This window comes from Schistocerca americana, chromosome 10, assembly GCF_021461395.2.
Source record: "Schistocerca americana isolate TAMUIC-IGC-003095 chromosome 10, iqSchAmer2.1, whole genome shotgun sequence".
In the NCBI taxonomy this organism is placed as follows: domain Eukaryota; kingdom Metazoa; phylum Arthropoda; class Insecta; order Orthoptera; family Acrididae; genus Schistocerca; species Schistocerca americana.
In genome coordinates, this window is record NC_060128.1 from 147673737 (window position 1) to 147696278 (window position 22542).

The 22542-nt window shown below is 45.0% G+C and overlaps 1 protein-coding gene across 1 annotated transcript in view; it reads right to left on the minus strand.

Annotated features, from left to right (window-relative positions):
* Positions 1-22542, minus strand: part of LOC124552397 (tubulin alpha-3 chain-like) — a 216377-nt gene that overhangs the window by 193264 nt on the left and 571 nt on the right. The gene's annotated exons all lie outside the window — the stretch shown is intronic.

Here is a 22542-nt window from a genome sequence, read left to right on the forward strand (position 1 = left end):
GTAAACTGTCCCTATAAGGGGGCAAGCTCTTTGTATAACGTGTCCACAGTCGTAGAGACATATCCCGTCAGGTCCAGTTGCCAATTCGTCTGCTGAACGACTTCAGTTGTTCAACTGTTCCACTATCATTTACCTCAGTATCTGTCGTTTTGGCGTTCGTGCGGTAATTGAAATGAGGATTACTGGTTTCACAATTGATCGCGCCAGCTTGATATCTGGGCGCACCATGCGTGACGTGCTTTGTGTGCGTGACATGACGTTTAATGTCGTGCGATCACACGCAACAACAGAACGCCTCACCTACATATGCTAGTTTCAGCATACACGGTCGGCTCAAATAAAACATCCTACCCGCGGTATGTATTGTGATGTAATTGTTTTGAAATTTCCTTTCTTTTTGTAATTCAAATATCCGATTGCTTGCCTGATTTTCATCTAATCGAGTACTTCAGATGGTAGCCCCTTTGTTCATCATAATCTAAAATTTCACGTAACCGAAATTGGTTCTGGTGTAAATTGCTGTACTCTTTCCGCTATATTTGTTTGAAATTATCAATATTTTCATACACTGAAGCGTCAAAGAAACTGGTATAGGCGCGCGTATTCAAATACAGAGATACGTAAACAGGCAGAATACGGCGCTGCGGTCGAAGCGTTTATACAGGGTGGTCCATTGATAGTGACGGGTCCAAATATCTCAGGAAATAAGCATCAAACGAAAAAACTACAACGAACGAAACTTGTCTAGCTTGAAGGGGGAAACCAGATGGCGGTATGGTTGGCCCGCTAGATGGCGCTGCCATAGGCCAAACGGATATCAACTGCGTTTTTTAAAATAGGAACCCTATTTTTACTACATATTCGTGTAGTACTTAAAGAAATACAATTGTTATAGTTGGACCACTTTTTTCGCTTTGTGATAGATGGCGCTGTAACAGTCACAAACGTATAAGTACGTGGTATCACGTAAATGGTTCAAATGGCTCTGAGCACTATGGGACTTAACATCTATGGTCATCAGTCCCCTAGAACTTAGAACTACTTAAACCTAACTAACCTAAGGACAGCACACAACACCCAGCCATCACGAGGCAGAGAAAATCCCTGACCCCGCCGGGAATGGAACCCGGGAACCCGGGCGTGGGAAGCGAGAACGCTACCGCACGACCACGAGATGCGGGCTGGTATCACGTAACATACCGCCAGTGCGGACGGTATTTGCTTCGTGATACATTACCCGTGTTAAAATGGACCGTTTACCAATTGCGGGAAAGATCGATATCGTGTTGATGTATGGCTATAGTGATGAAAATGCCCAACGGGCGTGCGCTCTGTATGCTGCTCGGTATCCTGGACGACATCATCCAAGTGTCCGGACAGTTCGCCGGATAGTTACGTTATTTAAGGAAACAGGAAGTGTTCAGCCACATGTGAAACGTCAGCCACGACCTGCAACAAATCATGATGCCCACGTAGGTGTTTTAGCCGCTGTCGCAGCTAATCGGCACATCCGTAGCAGACAAATTGCGCGAGAATCGGGAATCTCAAAAACGTCAGTGTTGAGAATGCTACATCAACATCGATTACAACCGTATCATATTTCTATGCACCATGAATTGCATGGCGACGACTTTGAACTTCGTGTACAGTTCTGCCACTGGGCACAAGAAAAATTACGGGACGATGACAGATTTTTTGCACGCGTTCTATTTAGCGACGAAGCGTCATTCACCAACAGCGGTAACGTAAACCGGCATAATATTCACTATTGGGCAACGGAAAATCCACAATGGCTGCAACAAGTGGAACATCAGCGACCTTGGCGGGTTAATGGCTGGTGCGGCATTATGGGAGGAGGGGTAATTGACCCCCATTTTATCGATGGCAATCTAAATGGTGCAATGTATGCTCATTTCCTACGTAATGTTCTACCGATATTACTACAAGGTGTTTCACTGCATGAGAGAATGGCGATGTGCTTCAAACATGATGGATGTCTGGCACATAGCTCGCGTGCGGTTAAAGCAGTATGGAATAGCATATTTCATAACAGGTGGACTGGTCGTCGAAGCACCATACCGTGGCCCGCACGTTCACCGGATCTGACGTCCCCGGGTATCTTTCTGTGTGGAAACTTGAAGGATATTTGCTATCGAGATCCACCGACAACCCCTGACAACATGCGTGAGCGCATCGTCAATGGATGTGCGCACATTACGGAAGGCGAACTACTTGCTGTTGAGAGGAATGTCATTACACGTATTGCCAAATGCATTGAGGTTGACGGACATCATTTTGAGCATTTATTGCGTTAATGTGGTATTTATAGGTAATCACGCTGTAACAGCATGCGTTCTCAGAAATGATAAGTTCACAAAGGTACATGTATCACATTGGAACAACCGAAATAAAATGTTCATAAGTACCTACGTTCTGTATTGTAATTTAAAAAACCTACCTGTTACCAACTGTTCGTCTAAAATTGTGAGCCATATGTTTGTGACTATTACGGCGCCATCTACCACAAAGCGAAAAAAGTGGTCCAACTAAAACATTCATATTTCTTTACGTACTACACGAATATGGAATAAAAAATGGGGGTTCCTATTAAAAATAAACGCAGTTGATATCCGTTTGACCTATGGCACTGCCATCTAGCGGGCCAACCATAGCGCCATCTGATTTCCCCCTTTAAGGTAGACAAGTTTCGTTCGTTGTAGTTTTTTCGTTTGACGCTTATTTCGTGAGATATTTGGCCCGGTCACGATCTATGGAGCACGCTGTATAAGACAACAAGTGTCCGGCACAGTTGTTCGATCGGTTACTCCTGTTACAGTGGCAGGATTTCAACATTTAAGTCGTATTATAGTTGGCGCACGAGAGATGGGGCACAGCATCTCCGAGGTAGCGATGAGGTGGGGATTTTTCCGTACAATCATTTCAAGAGTGTACTGTGAATATCAGGAATTCGGTAAAACATCAACTCCGGCATCGCTGCTGCCGGAAAAAGATCCTGCAAGAATGGGGCGAACGACGACTAAACAGAATTGTTCAACGTACAGAAGTACAACCCTTCGGCAAATTGTTGCAGATTTTAATGCTGGACCATCAACAAGTGTCAGCGTGCGAATTATTCCACGAAATATAATCGATACAGGTTTTCGGAGCCGAAGGGCCACTCGTGTACCCTTGATAACTGCACGACACAAAGCTTTATGCCTCCCCTGGACCCGTACACACCAACATTGGAGTGCTGATGACTGGAAACATATTGTCTTGTCGGACGCGTCTCCTTTCAAACTGTATCAAATGGCTTGGTTCAAATGGCTCTGAGCACTATGGGACTTAACATCTGTGGTCATCAGTCCCCTAGAACTTAGAACTACTTAAACCTAACTAACCTAAGGACATCACACACATCCATGCCCGAGGCAGGATTCGAACCTGCGACCGTAGCGGTCACGCGGTTCCAGACTGAAGCGGCTAGAACCGCACGGCCACGCCGGCCGGCTCAAACTGTATCGAGCGGATGGTCGTGTACGGGTATGCAGACAACCTCACGAATCCATAGACCCTACAAGACTGTGTAATGGTGTTTGGCATGTGCTGTTGGAGTGATATGGGACCCCTGATACGTTTAGATATGACTCTGACAGGTGACACGTGAGTAAGCATCCTTTCTGATTACTTGCATCCAGTCACGTCGATTGTGCATTCCGTTGGAATAGGACAATTACCCGCAGGACAACGCAACTCCCCACGCGTCCAGAATTGCTACAGAGTGCCTCCAGGAACATGCTTTTCAGTTTAAACACTTCCAGACATGAATATTATCGAGCAAGTGTGCGATGCCTTTCAATGTGCGGTTCAGAAGAGATCTCCAACCCGTCGTACTCTTAAGGATTTATGGACAGCCCTGCATGATTGATGGTATCAGCTCTCAGGTACTACTTCAGCTATTAGTCGAGTCAATGCGACATCGTGTTGCGGCACTTCTGCATGCTTGCGGGGGCTCTACACAATATTAGGCAGGTGTTCAAATGGTTCAAATGGCTCTGAGCACTATGGGACTCAACTGCTGTGGTCATAAGTCCTCTAGAACTTAGAACTACTTAAACCTAACTAACCTAAGGACAGCGCACAACACCCAGCCATCACGAGGCAGAGAAAATCCCTGACCCCGCCGGGAATCGAACCCGGGAACCCGGGCGTGGGAAGCGAGAACGCTACCGCACGACCACGAGATGCGGGCGTTAGGCAGGTGTACCAGTTTCTTTGGCTCTTCAGTATATCAACCTTTTTAGTAATGTTCTCTCTATTGGCTCTCATTGTTTGAGTCACGTTTTCGATTTTGGTTTCCATTTCAGAAATTAGTCCAATACTACTAGCATTTGTTGGAAGTCAGGATCCCTCTTACTCGCAATTACATACTAAGTTCTCTTGTGGATAGTTTCGACAAGCTCTCCCGCCGCCCCCCCCCCCCCCTCGCCTCTCCTCCCCCTCTCCGCTCAGGTTGAAGTTTTATTACCCAACACTTAAACATTTCCGAAGCAACCGAATTGTCACAGTCGAAACAGATTAAAGTAACTACACTGGCGTCCAAAACTTATGGTCGATGATATCCTCCGTTTGGTGTGTCACTGCCAAGTAACGTAACTCGATGAAACGTGGACCACACATAGAAAAAACTGGAGTATAGAACAGAAGACAACTGAAAGAATTGGCAATAGCTCTCCCCACCGCATCCCACACTTGCGCAGGGAACGGGCACGCCAATTAATTCGCCGAATATTTTCTCGTTCCAACAGCTCCTCCAATTTCGCTGCACGATGTGGCCGCGCAGTGTCATCCACAAAATTAAAATCAGGACGCAATGCAACCCTAAAAAGAAACATGAGGAAGGAGTACAGAGTCACAATAACTTTCACCAGTGGGTCTGCCGTGTTAAAAAATTTGGAATTCAGTACCCTCACACAACTTTATGCTTCCCCACACCATTATCCTTGCTTCACCAAAACGATCGTGTTCTACAACACTGGAAGTACCCTCTGAGCCGAAGTTGCGTCCGGCTCTTCGAAAAGCGCGCCAGGCACACATTCGCTTCGCGTCTAGTGTTTGCGGTGGCGCTTTCGGTTTGGCGCGATGTTTGGATCACTACCGCCCCCTGGCTGGAGGTGGAGCAAGTGTGCGGTCGCGTCACGATCGAGGAGTACGTACTGGGAGGTGACCGAGAGAGGTGGTGGAGCGAGCGGGGCCCTGTTGTTGGGGTTCGTCTACTGCTCGCCACGTGCTTTGGCCGACCTCTTGGCTGTCAGGGGCTGAGTCTGCCTTACCCGCATGTACGTGGCCTAAGAAGGCGTGGTGCAGGAGATCAGCGCGTGGGGCCGTATGTCTTCTTAGCGGCCGTTGAAATCACTGGGAGCGGTTGGCTCTGGCGAGCATTTGGAAGTGCAACGTGTTCCCGGCGCTGGGGTGGAGTGTGAGAAGCTGAGTACTGTTTTTATGTAACAGAGTTAGTTATAGATATATACATCTATAAAAAGGGGTTTTTCAAATTCTAGTGAAGTGTATGAGTTTCTTCACCAGTGGTTTGTTGGGGTCGTCCCACCACAGTTTTTGTTTGCCTGTCCGCGGGAATGTGGTAATTGCTTCTTGGTCGGGCCGTTTCATTCACACTTCGATTGGGTGATTTAGGGTCGGTGTCGCGGGTCTCTGTGGTTCGGAGTCTGTGCAGGCACCGCCCTCGCTACGTCTTTTGGTTTGGAGTAACTCGGGGAGGTGCTGGTTTGTAATGGAAGTTTTGGGGCTGATCTCCTATGGCCCTGTAGACCACCAGTAACTATTCCGACTTTTGTGATCTGGGTCCCTTTAGACGTGTCACTCCCTCACCGCGCTAAGAAATTATTTTTGGGAACTTCCTTTAATGTGAAGGTTTGTGGGCTAGCTTATTCACATTTATCTTGTAACAACTGACAGGTGTAATATAAGTTATTTAACTGGCGATAGACAACTATTTTAGCTTTAATTCAAACTAGCTACTTAAAGGTGTTTTTTTTAAGGAATTGTTCTCTTATAGGTATAACAAGTTTAAAATCTTATGATTGGGAAGTTTTTAACGTCATTCCTTGCAATATCCTTTACATAGAGAAAATTTGCCAGCTTTTTAAAGGAGTTTTTTTAATTGTCTATAAATATGTACACTCCTGGAAATTGAAATAAGAACACCGTGAATTCATTGTCCCAGGAAGGGGAAACTTTATTGACACATTCCTGGGGTCAGATACATCACATGATCACACTGACAGAACCACAGGCACATAGACACAGGCAACAGAGCATGCACAATGTCGGCACTAGTACAGTGTATATCCACCTTTCGCAGCAATGCAGGCTGCTATTCTCCCATGGAGACGATCGTAGAGATGCTGGATGTAGTCCTGTGGAACGGCTTGCCATGCCATTTCCACCTGGCGCCTCAGTTGGACCAGTGTTCGTGCTGGACGTGCAGACCGCGTGAGACGACGCTTCATCCAGTCCCAAACATGCTCAATGGGGGACAGATCCGGAGATCTTGCTGGCCAGGGTAGTTGACTTACACCTTCTAGAGCACGTTGGGTGGCACGGGATACATGCGGACGTGCATTGTCCTGTTGGAACAGCAAGTTCCCTTGCCGGTCTAGGAATGGTAGAACGATGGGTTCGATGACGGTTTGGATGTACCGTGCACTATTCAGTGTCCCCTCGACGATCACCAGTGGTGTACGGCCAGTGTAGGAGATCGCTCCCCACACCATGATGCCGGGTGTTGGCCCTGTGTGCCTCGGTCGTATGCAGTCCTGATTGTGGCGCTCACCTGCACGGCGCCAAACACGCATACGACCATCATTGGCACCAAGGCAGAAGCGACTCTCATCGCTGAAGACGACACGTCTCCATTCGTCCCTCCATTCACGCCTGTCGCGACACCACTGGAGGCGGGCTGCACGATGTTGGGGCGTGAGCGGAAGACGGCCTAACGGTGTGCGGGACCGTAGCCTAGCTTCATGGAGACGGTTGCGAATGGTCCTCGCCGATACCCCAGGAGCAACAGTGTCCCTAATTTGCTGGGAAGTGGCGGTGCGGTCCCCTACGGCACTGCGTAGCATCCTACGGTCTTGGCGTGCATCCGTGCGTCGCTGCGGTCCGGTCCCAGGTCGACGGGCACGTGCACCTTCTGCCGACCACTGGCGACAACATCGATGTATTGTGGAGACCTCACGCCCCACGTGTTGAGCAATTCGGCGGTACGTCCACCCTGCCTCCAGCATGCCCACTATACGCCCTCGCTCAAAGTCCGTCAACTGCACATACGGTTCACGTCCACGCTGTCGCGGCATGCTACCAGTGTTAAAGACTGCGATGGAGCTCCGTATGCCACGGCAAACTGGCTGACACTGACGGCGGCGGTGCACAAATGCTGCGCAGCTAGCGCCATTCGACGGCCAACACCGCGGTTCCTGGTGTGTCCGCTGTGCCGTGCGTGTGATCATTGCTTATACAGCCCTCTCGCAGTGTCCGGAGCAAGTATGGTGTGTCTGACACACCGGTGTCAATGTGTTCTTTTTTCCATTTCCAGGAGTATATGTATCAAGTTAAAATCTTACGATTGGGAAGTTGTTAACGTCGTACCTGGCAATCTCCTTTTCACAAAGAAAATTTGTCAGCTATTCGAAATTGTTTTTGAAATTGTTTTTGTTAAGATGCCAGACTCAAAAATTTATTATTGAGAAAGCCTTTTAAAATAAAAGGTAACGTTAGCAGTGTGCGTTATTTCACCAGCATCTCCTGGCCCCTAATTCCACGATAACGTTTTTGGAATAACATGGGTACTTGAGTTGTTTGTGAACCGCCCTACCAGACGGTTCACCCTCATATGACCATAGGCTGAAACAGGTAGTTTATCCACGTACATTGACGAACGTGATCGTTTCGGTGGTACACGTGTTATGGTATGGGAAGCCATGCTATTGTATCAGCGTACTGACCTGCAAATTTTTGAGCACAGGACATACACCGATCAACGATACTGTGACAGAGCGTCTTTTCAGGGCTGCGTGACCGGATAGAAAAACGTAGATGCGGAATCTCTTGGAACGAGAGGATATTCCGCGAATGGATAGACCTCCAAATTCCCCTCGAGCACGAACGGGATGCGCCGTACAGACGTATTGTAGCAAGTCCACGTGCACCAACGACAATCCAACCGCACTGATGGAATAATAGGACGCCCTACAACAGTTCCCTTCCAGCCCTACAGTCAGCGGGGGAGCACACTGAAGACGATGCTTTGCTATCCATCGTGGTCACACACCCTATTAAGAACCACCTCCCGCCAATTGCAATGTCCAGGGGACCATCGTATATCTCGGTAAGTTCGGCGCAATAATTGTCCCTGAATAAAAATGTAATTTCTGTTCGTCTCATTTGCGTAGCATACGTTTCAGTTACCTTCTGTACTATACAGTAGCAGTTCTTTCTGTGCATCTCGTAAGTTTCATGGAGCTCTGATGCTTGGCAGCGAGACAATATCCTGCACATACTTTCCTCCTCAAGTCTTGCGTACTTTCACTTAAAAGACGTCGGGCCCGGTGCTCTAGTGGTAGTCGTGAAGAGCGTGTCTGGGAAGCGCAGTATTTCAGCCAGTCGTTGACATAGCCTTCAACTCTCAATGATGTGAAGAATCGGCAGAAATGACGTTCATGCCCACTGCCCTGCTAGAATACGTCGCCGTGGGTGGTGGATCACCGAGCAGCGTGAGCCCGATCTATGCTGTCACACCATCCACCGTGGTGGCCTATTAACCCGGCCGCTATGCTGTGGTGCATACGTGAATGGAACGGCAAGAAGCCCTAATAACTCGTTTGATGGAACGTGCCCTCTGCCATGCACCTGACTGTCGTTTGCAGAGAAGTAGATGTAAACTCGCATTCGAATCCCCGTCTGCACATCCAGATTTAACGTTTCCGCAAAATGCAAGAGGTTGCTCTTGAAAAAGACTCATTTACGAGGGCTGTTCAGTAAAGAATGATCATAATTTTTTTGACAACATACCTTTACTCAAGAAACGCCTGGTTAAATCCGCAGGACAGAACAGGTAGTTGGAATTGTGGAAAGGGGCCAAAAATGAGCGGCCGTCAGTTACTCTCGAACACATACAACTTTATTTAGTTTCCCAAACATTACAGGACAAATTTCCGACCTTAACTATCGACCGAATATGTCACACATTCTTACGGCTTAAGGGCACATCCTCTTTAATTTTTAAAACAACTGAAGACCTATGATTTAAAACACAGCTACAATACATTTTCAAAAGGCAGAAAGCGCAAGGTTTTATCCTTAAATAATATTTCAAATGAGGCTGAAGGCCCAAACAATCTAAGACTTGACAAGTAAGGAATTTTAATTTTAAAACGGCTGAAGGCCCATGATTTAAAGACACAACTATAATAAATCTTCGAAGGCAGAAGGCCCAAAGCTTCATTCTTACATAATTTTAAAAAAGGAGGCTGATGGTCCAAACAATCTAAGACTTAACAGTAAGGAATTTTACTTTTAAAACGGCTGAAGGTCCATGATTCAAAACACAACTACAATAAATGTTCAAAAGGCAGAAGGCCCAAAGCTATATTCAAAAATATTTTAAATGAGGCTGAAGGCCCAAAAAATGCAAGACTTAAGAAGTAAGGAACTTTCAATTTCAAATGGCTGAAGGCCCATTATTTAAAACCCAACTAAAAGTATACAAATTCAAACCATCGGCTATGAGCCATCAAAATACACAATCAAAAACCAATAAGAAAAGGCAGTACAGCCAGCGGCGCTCAGAAGTTTCCTGGGGTCGGTCTGCACTTGAAATATTAACCTTCACTTAGGGGAGACAGGCAGTCGGTCCAACTATAACCGATCCGCCGGCAACCCAACCAAGAGACAGTCAACGGACCCACTGACAAGACGATTTGCTTTCCACCCTACCAGTACACAAGGAATTCGAAAGCCAAAACGTAGAAGGCATAGCCTCCCACAACCAAGTATGCATAAGCTGTCAAAACTACACACACGTATTGGACAGCGACAACACGGTGAGGAAAAGACACTGCCTGAATTTTACGACAGCGGCCAGGGCAGGTAACCGGAACGCTAAGTGCCACAAGGCAGAAAATTCCGCTGGTGCACTTGGACTCCAAATAACCAAAATACAGTTAAACTCCACCTGATGGTGGCCAAACTTTCGCGAACTCGGACACTCGCTGTTGCTCACGGGAATACTCCCAACAGCCAACCATGAAATCCAACGGCACAATATGAGCAGTCTGGCTTCAGTAATTCAATCACCACTCAACTTTGAACTTTGACGTCCTGGGTGGGTGAGCCACGAACCCCGTAGCAATCGGAACAGCTCCCACACACTCCAACACTGCCCCGCACGGAGATTTCCTGGCTGATCCACACCAACCGACCGACTGCCGCACACCGGCTAGCCGGAAACTATATGCACCAGACCAAAGATAGTACAAGGTGCGAATATCGATACACGCCGCTGCTGCCACACGTAGAAAGAGGAAGAACCACGGCATAACCGCAATAACCGCTGGAAACCAAATGCAGAGTAACAGTCAAGGTTTAAATCAACGTGCAAACCGGGGCCAGCACGCTCAACTCATCCTCATAATTTTGATGTTCCTTCTCAAAGTAGTCTTCCATAAATGCGCTGCACAAGTCCCAGCGTTTCTGCCACTCTTCAAATACATGCTGGAAACCATTTTTTGAGAGGTCCTTCAAAATCGCCTCCGCAGCCTTCACCACTGCTTCTGATGATTGATAATGCCTCCCACGAAGGCGTTTTTTCATGTAAGAGAATAGAAAAAAGTCACATGGGGCTAAATCAGGACTATAGGGAGGATGAGGGATGCACTTCACGTTGATTTTTGCAAGATATTCAGCAACAACATGGGCAATATAAGGCCACTCATTGTCGTGGTGCAGCATCCAGCCAGCTTCACGGAAATGGACTTGGACATCCCTGTAATATTGTTCAGTGCAGGTACAACATGCTGATAAACCATTCCATGAATATCAAAGAATGAGATGACCATAACTTTCCCAGCAGAAGCAACCAATTTTGCTTTTATGGGGGGTCGGTGACTAAGGAGATTTCCACACTGAGCTTTGCTGTTTCCTCTCAGGATAAAAATGATGTAGCCAAGTTTCATCAGCAGTGATTACATTTGAAAGAAACTCGGGATCTTCCTCTAACATCAACTGCATGCAGACCTGCACCCGAATGTCTTTTTGATCGGGAGTCGACAGTCTTTGTAATTTTTCTGTCACCTACGTGCGGGTGCCACCCAATGAAATGTTCAGTACTTCAGAAAGTGATCTTAAGGTAATTCGTCGATCCTCTCTCACAATGACAGCAACACTGTTTATGTTTTCTTCCGTAAGGGCAGAGCACCGGGTCCACCTTCCATTGTTATTGTCTCCAGTCTTTCAACATTTCAAACCACCTTCAAACTATGCTGTAAGGAAGAAAAGACTCTTCCTAGGCCTCCTGTAACATTCTATAAGCCTCAGCTCAAAATTTGTTGGGACGAAAGCAGAATTTCAAAGCCACATATTGTTCCTCGCGTGTTACCTCCATTGTAGCGGTAGGCGACACTGAACATGTCTGACCTTTCCTGCCTTTCACAGGCGGGAACCAGGAGTCTCCAACAATGAAAGTATTACGGAGTGTTTGTTGCACATTAAGCTGACAGAATTTCATAAGATTAAATTTTAGCGCGAGAAATTATGACCATAAAAATTATGTTCATTCTTTATTGAACAGCCCTTGTACTTCTCCGTCTGTCCCAATCAGTGCTTGTGCTCCGTCTGTAAGGACTTCGACATCGACAACACCTTAAACCCTAACCTTGATTTCCTTTCCTTACCTCTGTTTGGTGTCGAACAGGTTTGTGTTGCTTTCTTCCCCAGTAAGTACTACCATGCACTTCTTCATTGCTCACTGTCAAATGCTCAAGTTCCAATTGCTTTTTCGACCAGGGGATGAGCTAAGCGGGCGATGTTTACCTTCAGTCCCACCCGGCGCGAATCCCACACACTCGAGCAGTACCCAAGAACAGGTTGCACTATTGTTCTATACGCGGCCTTCTTTACAGATGAAACATACTTTCGTTAAATTCTCCCAATAAACCGAGGACGACCATTCGGCACCTCTACTATCATCCATACACGCTCGTTCCATTTCATAAAGCTTTGCAACCTTACGTCGAGATATTTAACAGAGATGGCACACTTCCATTGCTGAGTTTGAACATTACGGGACTATTTTCCCTACTCAACTGCATTAACTTCCATTTTTCTACATTTAGCGTGAACTATCATCTTGAATCCTCCGACAGTCCTGAACAACAACACCTACCCGTTCTTCAGCAAACAGCCGCAAATTGCTGCTCTCCCTGTTCACCAGATATTTGTGAATATAGAGAATAGTGGCTGTCCTACCATACGTCCCTGGGGCACTCCTGACGATACCCATGTTCACTGAAGACAAGAAACTGTGTTCTTTACTTAAGAAGTCTTTGAGCCACTCACACTGGCTTTTGCACTAAATCTGTGCTGATTTGTGGATAGATCCTCTACAGTCGTCTCAAGGAAATTTATCATCGATGTTCAAGAATTCAGAAACATACCGATGATAAGGATATTGGGTCTATTCTCTGGGCAATTAGGTTTACCCCGTAAAAAAGGGCGAATATGTCAAAATGTTTTGATTTAAATGTCTTTGAAGTTGCCAGATAACCCGATAAGCTAGTTCTCTTCGTTTACATTCTTAACTCTGCCCAGGACATATCCGCCTTTTTTCTGTGCCATGGTAGGTGCTTTTCCATTCTGATTCCCAACTTTTGCTCCACCATACATTTGACATTAGACAGCCATAACTTGGCAACCGATGCAGATTTTTGTTGATTCGGGTGACGACTGATGCGGTATAGGTTTTTTTTATTGTTTTTCGAACCATGCTGCTTGTACCATGGCTTTAACAAAACCAAGGCTTTAACAACACAAGGAGGCCATTGATTACAGGTATTTATCTGACTTGTTACAAAATTTCAACCGGTTCGCACAAGTAAGTGGCGCGCGTGAAAGGAACACACACACACACACACACACACACACACACACACACACACACACACAAAATTGCTGTCAAAATTCGAATGAAACTGGTTATTGAAACAAAGTTTTCAATTTTATCGTAGGAATACATTTTTATTTATTTGAATCACATTAAACCGTTTTCACACATTCAGTTCACGTAAGAACGAATTTTAGGTGCTATATTTACCTCGATTTTCAAATGGTTCAAATGGCTCTAAGCTCTACGGGAATGAACATCTGAGATCATCAGTCCCCTAGACTTTGATATACTTAAACCTAACTAAGAGCATCACACACATCCATGCCCGAGGCAGGATTCGAACCTACGTCCGTAGCAGCCGCGTGGTTCCGGAGTGAAGCGTCTACAACCGCTCGACCACAGCGGCCGGCACCTCGATTTTAAACCCTCGTATCTCGACAGCAGATAAGGATTACTGTATAAAAAATTAGTTTCGAATTTATCCATTAAAATTGCTGCATCACGAAGATGACGTGCTACAGACGCGAAATTTAACTGACAGGAAGAAGATGCTGTGATATGCAAATGATTAGCTTTTCAGAGCATTCAGACAAGTTTGGCGCCTTTGGCGGTATCTACAACGTGCCGACATGGGGAAAGTTTCCAACTGATTTCTCATACACAAACAGCAGTTGACCGGCGTTGCCTGGTGAAACGTTGTTGTGATGCCTCGTGTAAGGAGGAGAAATACGTACGATCACTTTTCCGACTTTGATAAAGGTCGGATTGTAGCCTATCGCGATTGCGGTTTATCGTATCGCGGCATTGCTGCTCGCGTTGGTCGAGATCCAATGACTGTTAACAGAATATGGAATCGGTGGGTTCAGGAGGGTAATACGGAACGCCGTGCTGGATCCCAACGGCCTCGTATCACTAGCAGTCGAGATGACAGGCATCTTATCCACATGGCTGTAACGGATCGTGCAGCCACGTCTCGATCCCTGAGTCAACGGATGGGGACGCTTGCAAGACAACAACCATCTGCACGAACACTATGAAGACGTTTGCAGCAGCATGAACTATCAGCTCGGAGACCACGGCTGCGGTTACCCTTGACGCTTCATCACAGACAGGGGCGCCTGCAATGGTGTACTCAACGACGAACCTGGGTGCACGAATGGCAAAACGTCATTTTTTTCGGATGAATCCAGGTTCTGTTTACAGCATCATGATGGTCCCATCCGTGTTTGGCGACACCGCGGTGAACGCACATTGGAAGCGTGCATTCGTCATCGCCTAACTGGCGTATCACCCGGCGTGATGGTATGGGGTACCGTTGGTTACACGTCTCGGTCACCTCTTGTTCGCATTGACGGCACTTTGAACACTGGACGTTTCATTTCAGATGTGTTACGACCCGTGGCTCTACCCTTCATTCGATTCCTTCTAAACCCTACATTTCAGGAGGATAATGCACGACCGTATGTTGCAGGTCCTGTACGGGCCTTTCTGGATACAGAAAATGTTCGACTGCTGCCCTGGCCAGCACATTCTCCAGATCTCTCACCAATTGAAAACGTGTGGTCAATGGTGGCCGAGCAACTGGGTCATCACTATACGCCAGTCACAACTTTTGATGAACTGTGGTATCGTGTTGAAGCAGCATGGGCAGCTGTACCTGTACACGCCATCCAAGCTCTGTTCGACTCAATGCCCAGGCATATCAAGACCGTTATTATGGCCAGAGGTGGTTGTTCTGGGTACTGATTTGTCAGCATCTATGCACCCAAATTGCGTGAATATGTAATCACATGTTATTTATAGTATAATATATTTGTCCAATGAATACCCGTTTATCATCTGCATTTCTTCTTGGTGTAGCAATTTTAATGGACAGTAGTGTATATGAAGATAGTAACTGGGTAACTGTTCTCTAAAGAACAGATACCATTGATGACCGTGCAGCTTCTCTAGAATAAATGATAATTAATTGGAATCCTCAGCTCTCGATGGGGACAGCTGAAAATATGTGCCCCGTCCAGGGCTCGAACCCGGGATCTCCTGCGTACATGGCAGACGCTATATCTATTCTATTATCAACACGTATATTTTATCCAAGGCCTACTACATAGCTCAGGTTCTGTCCATTCCATCAATGGTGGCGAAGACGATCATTTCCAGCTTGGCAAAGTTTTTGTGGAAAGCGGAATTGTTTCGAGTGCCGGTGAAGACAGCAGTTTTGGATCCAAGCAATGGAGGAATGGGACAAACCGACATCAAGTCTAAAGCGATGGCACTGTATGTCACAAGAACATGGAGCATAAGGTGTAACGATCCAGGGTGCATTGCAACAAAACTATACGACATTGTCAGGCCAGAAAGTGTAGAGCATCCGATAAATATACAAGAAATAAGTTTTAAACTAAAACATATTAGGGAGTATTATCTTGAACTAAGCTATCTCAGCAAAAAGATTTTAAACTCCAAAAAGTTACAACAAATGCGAAAGACAGAAAAATGAAAGGAAAAGTTGCATAGAAACTAAATATGCTGGAATAGCATGGAATGTGGTCTGGAAAACACATCAGTAGTGATGTTCTTTGGTCTGACGTGGTACAAGGTAGTCAATAACATCATCAGCACTACTCAGCGTCTCTTTGCCATCGGTTTAAGTGACACTAACCTCTGCAGCAAATGCAACCTCGTTGATAGTGTGCCTCATCGTTACACATGTGGAGATCGGATTATCAACTGGAGGTGGACCAGGGGCAAAATTGCTCCAATAACAAGATCTTCAACAAACAATGTACCGACTGACATTTTCTTCAGACCAGAAGAAAGTTAGTATCCTCAAGCAAAAAATAGCGCAGTGATTTGGTTAATGGGAAAAGTTACATTTTTAACAATATTGGGAGCGATGAACGTATAGAATACAAGAGGTATATGGAAAACGAATTCGAGAAAACACTTAAGTATCAGAATCACAATAAGAAATACGGTAACATGCTTCGAATTGTTTTCAACAGATTGGGTATAGGTTAGGAACTGGATTCCTCGTGGTGAGGGGATGTGTTGGGTAACGTTCCCGACCCTAACCTCGCCTGCAAGTCACACATGAAAAGTAAATCAGTAGTACAGCAGATACAAGAATATGACGGCAAACATCTGGTGTCTGATAGAAAGGAAGATCTTGAACTCCCTAAACATGCGTTTAGAAGGCTGGAACTGACAAAAATAACAAGGCAGTTAAACACTTTGCGATGTCGCTGTTCGGGACTGCTCCTCTGTCCACGTAATTTACCCTGGATGGAACACACGTCAAGGATTTACTGGATGATTAATTTGGGTCTGGGAAATGATGATGAGGAACCTCAGGCTGCAGAAGAAGAAAATGTGCATGCTGAACTGCCACCAGTTGAAGGTGACAGTGAAGGTCCTAAATTGTGCTACTGCTAAAGACTCATTCTTTGGATGCTGTAATTTATGACTGTAATTACATGTCACCTTATTTATGTCATTTCATTGTAAGCTAGCCATTTTTGTTACTGTTTTTATGGAATTAAAAAAATGGATAGAGCGTCTGCCATGTAACCAGGAGATCCCAGGTTCGAGTCCAGGTAGGGGCATTGTCGCCATTTTAAAAATGAAAATCTATAAATAAACCCATAGCAAACGGAATATAAACACGCAAAACAAAAAAGCTATCAATTTATGCAGTTACCTAACAGTAACTCGAGACTGGATCACAAAACCATGATACGAGTTTGATTCACATCTGGACGTTTGTCCTGGCTTCCAGAGAAGGAGCACTGTACACTTGTGAAACGTAAATGATAAGTGTTAGTTCTGCAAGGTTCGTAGGAGAGCTTCTGTTAAGTTTGGAAGGTAGGAGACGAGGTACTGGCAGAAGTAAGGCTGTGAGGACGGGGCGTGAGTCGTGCTTGGGTAGCTCAGTTGGTAGAGCACTTGTCCGCGAAAGGCAAAGATCCTGAGTTCGAGTCTCTGTCCGGCACACAGTTTTAATCTACCAGGAAGTTTCATATCAGCGAACACTCCGCTGCAGAGTGAAAATCTCATTCTGACCTACAGTGATATTTTTAAATTGGACTTTAAGCTACACTTTCACCAAAAATGAGACAACTCCGTCAATTAGTTTGCAAGTTATGGACTTTTAAACAGTGGATATGTTTTTTTGGACTCCTCTGTATTTTGATAATGTTCTCGCAGTTTACATAAACGTCCGAGCCATCATCTTACAATAGGCACCAAGGTGAATCTTTAGTTTCCTTACGTAACTTAAAATTAGCTCTAAATTTCTACCCCCAATCATTTGACAGATACTGTGTTGTGAACTCTACAGGCATTGTCTCTCACGACGAACAACGCAGTTGCCGACGGCCTTCACGTAACGACCGAGAGCATCGACGTTTGCGTAGAGTCGTCCGTGCTAACAGGCAAGCAACACTGCTTGAAATAACCGCAGAAATCAATGTGGTCGTACGACGAACTTATCCGTTAGGAAAGTGCAGCGCAATTTGGCGCTAATGGGCTATGGCAGCAGACGGCTGATACGAGTGCCTTCGAGGCCGGCCGGGGTGGCCGAGCGGTTCTAGCCGCTACAGTCTGGAACCGCGCGACCGCTACGGTCGCAGGTTCGAATCCTGCCTCCGGCATGGATGTGTGTGATGTCCTTAGGTTAGTTAGGTTTAAGTAGTTCTACGTTCTAGGGGACTGATGACCTCAGAAGTTGAGTCCCATAGTGCTCAGAGACATTTGGAACGAGTGCCTTTGCTAACAGCACGACGTTGTCAGCAGCGTGTCTCCTGAGTTCCTGAGCATATTGGTTGCATCCTAGATGACTGGAAACCGCCAACCTGGTCAGGTGAGTCCAGATTTCAGCTGGTAAGAGCTGATAGTGGGGTCGAGTGAGGTGCAGACCCCACGTAGACATGGGCACAAGTTGTCAACAAGGCACTGTGTAAGATGGTGGTGGCTGCATAATGGTGTGAGCTGTGTTACGTGGAATGGACTGGATCCTCTGCTCCAACTGAACCCATAATTGACTGCAAATGGTTACGTTCAGCCAGATGGAGACCATCTGCAACTGTTCACGCACTTCATGTTGCCAAACAGTAATGGAGCTGCTATGGATGACAATGCGACATGTCACTGCGCCACAATTGTTCGCGATGTGTCTGAATACCTTTCTGGCAACACGAATGAATGATTTGGCTACCCAGATCGCCCGACATGAATCCCATCGAACATTTACACTACGCCTGGCAAAATGAGGTCCGACACAATATCACGAGGTATTGCATGACTTTTGCCATCCTAGTGCTGGGGTGATAGTGCCTCCCCTGACAACCGTGAACTTATCTGTCCATCAGAGAAACCTAAGGGCTTTGAACTTCCACGACAGTTATGGAAAAGCCTGAACAGAATCCGAACAGGACATGGACTATGTGCACACAATCTACACAAGTGGGGAAAGCTTCCCAGCCCTAGCTGTGACTGCGGGGCACCTAATCAAACAATACAGCACATCGCCCAGGACTGTGAATTAAGAGCCTACCAGGGTAGTCGCGCTTCAACGCCACACCGCCCTGCCTCGAATGAATCGCCAATTTGGACGTCAGAATTTGAAGACTTGTGTAACGCAAAATATCTGCTGTGATGTTACTTTTTATTCTGTTTACGTATTATATTTTATCTGAATATGTATCCTTCACTTGTGTATTTTATAGTGTATTTTATCATATAATTTCATAATGTAATAAGTATAAACCATGTGTGTAGCGCCATACTCTAAATAAATAAATAAATAAATAATGCCACCCTAGTGTGTTTGCATGCGGCCGGCCGGAGTGGCCGAGAAGTTCTAGGCGACACAGTCCGGAACCGTGCCACCGCTACGGTCGCAGGTTCGAATCCTGCCTCGGGCATGAGTGTGTGTGATGCCCTTAGGTTAGTTAGGTTTAAATAGTTCTAAGTTCTAGGGGACTGATGACCTCAGAAGTTGAGTCCCATAGTGCTCAGAGCCATTTGAACCATTTTTTTTTGTGTTTGCATGAGTGTAAATGGTTTGCCCTTGCAAAATCGGATGATGGCTTCGAATCATCGTCCTTTTTTTTCGTGAAATGATCTACGCACCGAATATCCTTAGGAATTGTACATACGACTCATTTATCAGTAACCACCATTCCGTATTTTTCACAGTGTCTAACTCACATGTATAAAAAAATGGCTCCAAGCACTATGGGACTTAACATCTGAGGTCATCAGTCCCCTAGACTTGTAACTACATAGACCTAACTAACCGACGGACATCACACACATCCATGCCCGAGGCAGGATTCGAACCTGCAGCGCGGTTCCGGACTGGAGCCCCTAGAACCGCTCGGCCTTTAATGCTTGATTACATGCTTGATTACATTACAAATGACATACCGTATTACAAAGAGGGAATGTCAAAATTAGTCATCAGATTTTAAAAAATCATAACTATTATGTTAGTTGAGATACGTGCGTGAACAACGTACTGTTGGAAAGCGCAAACTCTCCAGTTTTACATGGTTCCCGCAAGGTAGCAGCAGTGTGCGCTCATTTCAGTTCTAGTGAAAATGGTGTCGGGACGACAGAAAGCGTTTTGTGTTATACTTTATGCGCAGTGCAGGTCATTAATAGCTGTTCAGCGCAGCTTTCGTACTAGGTTTAGTGTAGATCTTCTTACAGCACAGAGCATTAGATGACGGAATGAACCATTCCGAGAAACAGATTGTTTGTGTAAAGGCAAAGGTGTATGGTCCATTTTTCTTTGCCCGGGGCACTGTTACAGGAAGCACATATCTCGATGTGCTTGATAACTTTCTTTTCCCACAATTGCAGACTAATTCGAACGCCTTCATTTACCAACAGGATGGGGCACCGCACCAGTGGCATCTGAAAGTGCGGGAATTTTTAAATCAAATGATTAGTGAATGATGGTTCAAATGGCTCTGAGCACTATGGGACTTAACATCTGAGGTCATCAGTCCCCTAGAACTTAGAACTACTTAAACCTAACTAACCTAAGGACATCACACACATCCATGCACGAGCCAGGATTCGAATCTGCGACCGTAGCGGTCGCGCGGTTCCAGACTATAGCGCCTAGAACCGCTCGGCCACCACGGCCGGCACTGAACGATGGATTGGACCAAATGATTCAGCCTTACATTACTGGCCTCCAAGGTCACCGTACCTAAATGTATGTGATTATTTCTTGTCTGTGTGTGTGTGGGGGGGGGGGGGGGGGGTAATGAAAGACTATTTGTGTGTCTCCATTACCAACAACAATGAATTAACTGAGACATCGCATAACAGCAGCTGTGGAAGTTGTAACTCAAGACATGGTAGCTACAATGTGAAACAATCTGAATACCGCATTGACATATGCAGTCATCTCAAGGGGGGCATACTGAACACCTATGAATAGGTATGAAAAAAAAAACTGAGTTTCCCGTTCATCAAAAATCAGAATTCATTGTATATGTTTATTAGTTTCAGAAATATAGACGTGCCAAATAGGATGATCCTTTTTGATACCTCCTGTATTTCACATTATGTACGTAAAACCGTCATGTTTGAAGATGCAGACTCCTAAATATATCCTTTTTTTAAGTTTCGGACTATTCACCGATACGCTAGCGAAAAAAATTAAAACCGGAACTGGATAGTACAGCCTGAGTAGTTTGTGTTTCATTTTAAGCGTATGCTTGTTTCTGTCCCATCTCAATCTTCTTGCTGTCATATCTCCTGAACAGTGTGTCACAGAATGATATAATTTTGCGCGTGCATTAGGTGGTGTACGTCGATAACGTCTGCAAAATGTGTTGCGAATAGAGTCGGTAGTAAAGAAGTAATGCAGCAAAATATCGTGACCGATGCTGAAATTTGACAGCGTGAACAACGAAAATACAGTATGCGATAAATTTTTTCATTCGAGTTATTTTGTGCTGGTGTCAGCCAGAAAAAGTTTCGCAAAAGTTTGGAATCATGTGTTTTGTTTGTATGTTGGCAGTCGCTAAGTGCTCTCGTTCTGAGATACTGGATCAATATAGTATAGGTTCTATAGTGTCCCTTTCCATATATTTGACATGAACAATATAAATAACGACAAAAGAACTATACATGCGTAATGTTGTGTGAACTTTAATGCCTAATTGTGATACGGACAAAGTGACGAAATAACTTTAAAGACAATTTATCGATTCTGATAATCGAAAAAAGACATTATTCTACGTGATATAAGATCATATGTGTAAACTAAAGAATTGAACACTATAATCTATGTTATATTATAAAAGGACTGGAAGACAATGAAATTAGTCGTCTTCAGAAGTTTTCTTGAGTCTTAGCTACTGTTTGAGTGCAGAAGGTACGATTGTATTCCGATAGCTTTTGTCTTGCTCTCGTTTAAATACTAGAACATAATTGATGTGTAACAGAGTTCCGAAAATATAATAACCAAATCTGGAGGCCAGAGTAATCATTTAAGGAACCCACGCCACATTCGTTATAACGCAAGAGTTTTTGTAGTATTTTTTGCAGTTGCTGCGGAGCTGGCTGCGATCATCTTTGACTGACAAAAAATTGGCCACCATTACGCGTCGCATTTAAACTTTTTATTTCCGAAGGAAATACGACGAAGCCGGAGCAGAAGAACTTATTTAAAAGTACTGTCAAATATAATTAGTATCAAATCACAAAATTTATTTTATCATAAAGTGACCATTTTCAGTGACACAATTTATTATAGGTCAGGTGCCTCTTTGCATAAATATTATTACGCTAACGCATCTGATATTATTTGTAGGGAGCCTGGCGCTCGTTTTCAATCAGAATTTAGCCGGCCGGTGTGGCCGAGTGGTTCTAGGCACTACATTCTAGAAACGCCCGACCGCTTCGGTCGGAAGTTCGAATCCTTCCTCGGGCATGGATAGGTGTGATGTCCTTAGGTTATTTGAGTTTAAGTAGTTCTAAGTTCTAGGGGACTGATGGCCTCAGGAGTTAAGTCCCATAGTGCTCAGAGTCAATCAGAATTTAAAGTTTAATTTGGCAACCTACAAATATAATATTGCTTACCTGTAATTGTTTCTTACGAGGTTTTATGAAAGATAGCTTTACGAAATTTAACTTCACGAACTTAATAGAATTCTCATATAACTTAGAGCAGAAAGGGACATTACAGTTCTTTGCGCTCCATGAGGTATTCTGCCTCAAGATATGAACACAGTTTCTAATTGTAATAGTTGTGTTGTTTCTGTTAAACTTGTAACGTAAAATTGTACCTCCGAATGAATAGATAACATAATTTTAATTTTTTCAGTTCGATCAATAAT